General features: G+C 43.8%; 1 protein-coding gene and 1 pseudogene across 3 annotated transcripts in view; both read left to right on the top strand.

The window, feature by feature from the left end:
- Positions 1 to 7642, top strand: part of KDM4C (lysine (K)-specific demethylase 4C) — a 381948-nt gene that overhangs the window by 41184 nt on the left and 333122 nt on the right. The window lies entirely within an intron of this gene.
- Positions 2040 to 4663, top strand: LOC105508434 (annotated as a pseudogene).

Below are 7642 nucleotides of genomic sequence, written 5' to 3'. Positions count from 1 at the left end.
TTCTTTTTCTTTTTTATGGAGGCGGAGTTTTGCTCTTGTCGCCTAAACTATTCCTAAACTATAGTGCAGTGGCGCGATCTCAGCTCATTGCAACCTCTGCCTCCTGAGTTCAAGGGATTCTCCTGTCTCAGCCTCTGTAGTAGCTGGGATTATAGGCGCCCACCACCACGCCTGGCTAATTTTTATATTTCATTTTAGTAGAGATGTTTCACCATGCTGGCCAGGCTGGTCTTGAACTCCTGACCTTAGGTGATCTGCTAGCCTCGGCCTCCCAAAGTGCTGGGATTACAGGCGTGAGCCACTGTGCCTGGCCGTAAAGTAGTATAGATTATTGTGTTTTAAATTTTTCATATGTAAAAATGACAGGTTCTGAGCATGGGATATGACTGTTTTAGTAAATGTTGAGATAATTGGTCTCCTTTAAAGGGGGCGTCATATGGTTTGGGTCCCCTTTAGGATTTTCTACAAGAGCCACACGTAGATATGTAAAATAAAATTAATATTTCTGTTTAGTCTGTTTTTTTTTTTTTTAAAAAAATGCATATCTGTGAGTATATCCTGTACTTCCTCTATACCAGTATTTTTTAAAACATCTTCTTGACAGGGAGTGTTTTAAAAAAATAGGAAATATAGTTACCAAATTACTGACTTTCCTAGGTATTGGGAGATAGAGGGAAGTTTCTCCCTCTCTGATTATATAAAAAGTGTGTAGTGAGAGTTGACTTTCTGGTTTATCATTTGGCCACGTGGCTTCAGAAACAATAGAGCCAGCATGGGTTAGAATTTTCATTCTCACACTTGAACCCCGGCCCTGTGATTATGAGCTGTGAGGTCTTGGCAAGTTATCTGTCTTTGCTGCAGTCCCCTCATTTATAAAACAGTGTTGGTAATAGTTGATAGTAGCATTTAGCTGGCAGGACAAAATGAGGTGACATAAATAAAACACCTTGTACAGGGCCTGCTCCCTGGTATGTACTGAGTCAGCGTTAGCTGCAGCAGGTGGCAGTACTAAAGCAAAGCAAGACAGAAGGCTCCAGGCCTTAATGAGATAGTTACTCAGCAGCTGATTCTGATCGAGAGAATTGTGAAGAATTCTGTTCTACGGTTGCCATTTTTTTTTTTTTTTTTTTTGAGACAGAGTCTAGCTCTGTCACCCAGGCTGGAGTGCAGTGGCCCGATCTCAGCTCACTGCAAGCTCCGCCTCCCGGGTTTATGCCATTCTCCTGCCTCAACCTCCCGAGTAGCTGGGACTACAGGCGCCCGCCACCTCGCCCGGCTAGTTTTTTGTATTTTTTAGTAGAGACAGGGTTTCACTGCGTTAGCCAGGATGGTCTCGATCTCCTGACCTCGTGATCCACCCGTCTCGGCCTCCCAAAGTGCTGGGATTACAGGCTTGAGCCACCGCGCCCGGCCCTGCGGTTGCCATTTTAAGTTTCTCCAGCCTGCAGCCCTGCGATTTTTACTTTTTGACATCTGTCAGAGCCATGAAGAATGTTTAGGAGTCACTGCTTAAGAAAATGCTTCTGCTGTTTTTAAGAAATATACTACTATCTTCTTGTCAGTAAGATCCTGCCGTGTGCGGTGCCAGGACAGAAGTGACCTCATGGGATATGACTCAAGAGGTAGTTCTTTTTTTTTTTTTTAAAGACAGAATCTTGCTCTGTCACCTAGACTGGAGTGCAGTGGTGCAATCTCGGCTCACTGCAAACTCTGTCTTCTGGATTCAAACAGTTCTGGTGCCTCATTCTCCCAAAAAGCTGGGACTACAGGCATGTGCCACTATGGCCAGCTAATTGTATTTTTAGTAGAGGCAGGGTTTTGCCAGGTTTCCCAGGCTGAACTCGAACTCCTGAGCTCAAGCGATCTGCCCGCCTTGGCCTCCCAAAGTGCTGAGATTACAGAATGAGCCACCGCATCTGGCTGATAGTCTCTTTGTCATGATTTTAAAAATCATCTTGTTGGCCAAGACCATGTCTGCCCCGTGAGCACAGACCCTCGCCCTCGCTTCTCTGCCCCTTGTCCACACCCGCTGCCAGCTCACCATAGATGATGATATTCCTGTGCCCATCGTCAACAATGGCTCCGGCATGTGCAAGGGTGGTTCCGTAGGCGACGATGCCCCCCAGGCTGTCTTCCCTCCCATCGTGTGGCACCTCAAGCACCAGGGCGTGATGATGGGCATGGGTCAGAAGGACTCCCATGTGAGTGACAAGGCCCAGAGCAAGAGAGGCATCCTGACCCTGAAGTGCCCCATCAAGCATGGCATCATCACCAACTGGGATGGCATGGAGAAGACCTGGCACCACACCTTCTATAAGGAGCTGCGTGTGGCTCCTGAGGAGCACCCCATGCTGTGACCGAGGCCCCCCTGCACCCCAAGGCCAGCCGCAGGAAGATGACCCAGATCATGTTTGAGACCTTCAACACCCCAGCCATGTACATGGCCATCCAGGCCGTGCTGTCCCTGTATACCTGTGGCTGTACCACTGGTATCATGATGGACTCCGGTGATGGGGTCACCCACAGTGTGCCCGTCTATGAGGGGTATGCCCTCCCCGACGCCATCCTGTGTCTGGACCTGGCTGGCCGGGACCTGACTGACTACCTCATGAAGATCCTCACCGAGCGCGGCTATAGCTTCACCACCACACCTGAATAGGATTTCATGCATGACATCAAGGAGAAGCTGTGCTGTGTTGCTCTGGACTTCGAGCAGGAGATGGTCATGGTGGCTTCCACGTCCTCCCTGGAGAAGAGCTGCGAGCTGCCTGATGGCCAGATCATCACCATTGGCAACGAGCAGGTCTGCTGCCCTGAGGTACTCTTCCAGCTTTCCTTCCTGGGCATAGAATCCTGTGGCATCCATGAAACTACCTTCAACTCCGTTATGAAATGTGATGTGGATATCCACAAAGACCTGTACGCGAATGCAGTGCTGTCTGGCGGCACCACTGTGTACCCTACTGTTGCCGGCAGGATGCAGAGGAAGATCACCACCCTGGTGCCCAGCACGATGAAGATCAAGATCATTGTTCCTCCCGAGCACAGGCACTCTGTGTGGATAGGTGGCTGCATCCTGGTCTTGCTGTCCACCTTCCAGCAGGTGTGGATCAGCAAGCAGGAGTATGATGAGTCTGGCTCCATCGTCCATCCTCCAAATGCTTCTAGGCAGACTGTGACTTAGTTGCGTTACACCCTTTCTTGACAAAACCTAACTTGTGCAGAAAAGAAGATGAGATTGGCGTGGCTTTATTAGTTTTTGTTTTGTTTTGTTTGTGTTTTTGTGGTTTGAATCAGGATTTAAAAACTGGAACGGGGGGTGACAGCAGTTGGTTGGAGCGAGCATCCCCCAAAGTTCTACAGTGTGGCCAAGGACTTTGTTTCTTGTTTGTACATTATTCTTTTTTTTTGATAGTCATTCCAAATATCGTGAGATGCATTGTTACAGGAAGTTGTTTGCCCTCCTAAAAGCCACCCCACTTCTCTCTAAGGAGAATGGCCCAGTCCTGTCCTAAGTCCACACAGGGGAGGTTTTGTGTAAACTGTGTAATGCAAAATTTTAAAAATCTTTGCCTTAATACTTTTTTATTTTGTTTTATTTTGAGTGATCAGCCTTCATGGCCCCCCTTTTTTGTCCCCCAACTTGAGATGTATGAAAGCTTTTGGTCTCTCTGGGAGTGGGTGTAGGCAGCCAGGGCTTACCTGTACACTGACTTGAGACCAGTTGAATAAAAGTGCACACCTTAAAAGTGCACACCTTAAAAAAAATCGCTGGGTGCAGTGGCTCATGCCTGTAATCCTAGCACTTTGGGAGGCTGGGGCGGGTAGATCACCTGAGGTCAGGAGTTCAAGACCAGCCTGGCCAACACAGTGAAACCCCGTCTCTACAGAAAAAAAAAACAAACCCCAGAATTAGCTGGGCATGATGGCGGGTGCCTGTAATCTCAGCTGCTCGGGAGGCTGAGGCAGAAGAATAGCTTGAACCCAGGAGGCGGAGGTTGCAGTGCGCCAAGATCGTGCCATTGCACTTCAGCCTGGGGGACAGAGCAAGACTCTGTCATTAAAAAAAAAAAAATCAGCTTGTTGAAATGTAGTATTTGATTATATATGTGCAACATATTTAAGTTTGAAAGCACAATGATTTTGAATATTCCAAACTCACCCAGCAGTCAACAACTGCAACATTAACAACACTGCTCAGGGACCACTCTCTTGTAGTCCTTTCCTGCTATGCCACTCCCCTCACTCTGGGGTGGCCTGAATTTTGTGTTTGATTTCTTACTTTGTAAAAAATAGTTTTCTCAGGCATGCACATATTTTAACACAATATGTTTAGTTTGGCGTACTTTTGACCTTATTAAAAATAATATCACTTTATGTAGTTTTCTGGGACTTTGAATCAATTTTTCACCCAACAGTATTTCCCAGTTGATACATACTATTTTGTAAGCTACTGTAATATTCATTCATTTTATTTGCTGTATAATATTCTACTTTGTGAATATACAACTCTTTTTATTCTGCTGCCAGTGAACATTTTCTTTCTTTCTTTTTTTTAAAAATAAATATTGCTGCTATGAACACATCTCATACATGGTACCTGGTCTACACGTGTAAAAGTTTCTTGAAGGTATTTATGTAGGAATGGAAATGCTGGCTCATAGAGTGTTTAACTTTACCAGATACTGTTGAATTGCTTTTCTAAGAGTTTATATCACTTTATATTCCTTTAGCACTGCGTATCATTTTTGTTTTTTTTGAGACAGGGTCTTACCCTGTCAACCAGGCTGGAGTACAATGGTATGATCTTGGCTCACTGTAACCTCAGATTCCTGGGCTCAAGTGATCCTCCCACCTCAGCCTCCTGAGTAGCAGGGATCACACGCTTGCACCATCATACTCGACTAATTTTTATATTTTTGTCAAGATGGTGTTTCACCATGGTGCCCAGGCTTATCTCAAACTCCTGGGCTCGAGTGACCACCTGCCTCAGCCTTCCAAAGTGTTAGGATTATAGGCGTGTGCTACTGTGCCCAGCTTATAATCATTATTAAGACAGCTTTATTGAGATATAATTTATATAATACAAAATTCACCCATTTTAAGTGTATACTTCAGTGATTTTCATGCAGCCATCACCAGTCTAGTCGCAGAACATTTCCAACAGCTTTAAAAGCTTCTTCATGCTGATCCAGTCTTTACACTTAATGTATTACTACTTGATGTCATTCCTGTGCCTGTAAAATATGTCGTGTGAATTTGCACCTCTCTAATTAAAAAAGGCTTAGAATATCTTTTCATGTCTTTATCGGCCATTCATATTCCTGTCTTTATGAACTGTCCTCTATTTTCCTATTAGATTGTTTGGCTTTTTCTTTTTTTTTTTTTGAGACGGAGTCTCGCTCTGTCGCCCAGGCTGGAGTGCTGTGGCCGGATCTCAGCTCACTGCAAGCTCCGCCTCCCGGGTTCACGCCATTCTCCTGCCTCAGCCTCCCGGGTAGCTGGGACTACAGGCCCCGCCACCTTGCCTGGCTAGTTTTTAGTAGAGACGGGGTTTCACTGTGTTAGCCAGGATGGTCTCGATCTCCTGACCTTGTGATCCGCCCTTTTCGGCCTCCCAAAGTGCTGGGATTACAGGCTTGAGCCACCGCGCCTGGCCTTGGTTTTTTCTTTATTTGGAATTCTTTATTTATTCTGGATACCAAAACTATGCCAGTTATATTTGTTGAACTATTTGCTCCAGTTGTGGCCATTCTTTTCACTATTTTGTTTGTCTTATTTACAGTATCTTTTAACGAACAAATGTTTTAATTTTAATAGATTTTTACTAATTTATTTAGTTTTTTTTGTTTGTTTCTCATTGTTCCTGGACTGATTAGATTCTGTCTTAGAATGTTGAGTATTCTATCCTCAGTGTTGCTTAACTTACCTTTCAGACTTTCAGTCTCATTGTATTTCTGTACTGTACTATGTTAATGTCCTAAATATTATCTGCTGGTTAACTACTTTTCTTGCTTGTTAATACTGGTTAACTGCGTCTCTTATTTAACTCTTTCACTGAGTTTTTAGTTTAATAATGATATATTTCTTTTCGAGTTCACCTCTCCCTTCAGGTTGGACTGGACATTCCAAATAGTTTATTTTTCTTTGCTTGTCTTAGTGATTCCATTTTTTATTTCTTTAAACATTTCTTATTCCTTGATGACAGAATAAGACAATTCAGTATTGGTGGTCCTACCTGAGGGGCTGTTCTGAACAATTTGTTCGTTATTTCTGCTGTCTCTCTGAGGTGTTGGCTTTTTTCCCTGGTACGCACAGTGATCTTTGTTTGTATGCTTCGACTTGATCTTAATTTGTGGAATAATTCTGGATCTAAATGTATGATTCTTTTTTCCTAAGAGGATTGCAGTTATTTCTGCCTGGAACCAGGAAACTCCATTAACTTCACACTATCAGTAGTCTAGACTCAAGGTGGGAGTCTCAAGCTCTCTGCAGTCTTTTATTTGACTGGACATTTTCCCCCTTTTTTCTCTGTCCTTTTTGTACTCATATTTGCCTTTATCTTTTTATGTGGCACTTTCACTGCAGAATTATTTTGTTTCTTTCAGAACTTGCTATATGATGGTTATTGTTGAGAATTCTAGAACACAAAGCACTGCTGTAAAATCATAGGTATTTGATGTATAAAAATGCAAAAGGGAAAATAGTTTCATTTTAAAATACAGATTTAGGGAATGTAAAACATTTATAGAAAAGAAGTAGCAAAAAAGCTATCATGTCAAACGTTGTAATTAACTATAAGCAAAATGTACTCCATATGGGCCTAATCTTACTGTGTAAAGATCTAGGGAAATCCTCAGTCTATTTTAAAGTGTAGAGCACAGCTTTCAATTTAGGTATTAGAAGGCTATTTTCTTTTATGGAGAAAAGACTACACATTATGGTGTGAAATGGACTGAAGTCTGAAATCTTTAAAGAACTAGCCAAATTTTATTTTTTTTCTCCATGCGTGTTACCTTTGAAACTTCAAGGGCTTGTTCCAGCTGTATGAATTTGTGGCAGTATTTTATATTAGCCTAGCTTTAAGTTGCCAGCACAGTAGTAGAGTTTGGTGGATGGTCTTTTCTTTAAAGACACAGTCTTCTAGTCTGGGCTTGGATAAGAGTCCCAAAACGGGATGATACAAGTCAAATGAAGAAAGGCATAAATTTGTCTGTTGTTTTCCCTTTGACACAGGGTCTCGTTTTGTTACCCAGGCTAGAGTGCAGTAGCACCATCATTGCTCCCTGCAGCCGTGACCTCCTGGGCTCAAACCATTCCCCCACCTCAGCTTCCCTAGTAGCTGGGACTACAGGCACGTGCCACTACGCCCGGCTATTTTTTTTTGTTTTTTGGACAATTTTTTTTTTTTTTTCTGGTAGAGATAGGGTCCCACTATGTTACCCAGGCTGGTTTTGAACTCTTGGGCTCATCCCATCTCTACTAAAAATACAAAAAATTAGCCGGGCGTGGTGGTGGGCGCTTGTAGTCCCAGCTACTTGGAAGGCTGAGGCAGGAGAATGGCGTGAACCTGGGAGGCGGAGCTTGCAGTGAGCCGAGATCACGCCACTGCACTCCAGCCTGGGTGACAGAGCGAGACTCC

The sequence above is a fragment of the Colobus angolensis genome, unplaced genomic scaffold (genome assembly GCF_000951035.1).
Source record: "Colobus angolensis palliatus isolate OR3802 unplaced genomic scaffold, Cang.pa_1.0 Scaffold162, whole genome shotgun sequence".
Taxonomy (NCBI): Eukaryota; Metazoa; Chordata; class Mammalia; order Primates; family Cercopithecidae; genus Colobus; species Colobus angolensis.
The sequence above is the reverse complement of the archived record's forward strand: the minus strand, read 5'-3'. Positions and strand labels throughout refer to the sequence as shown.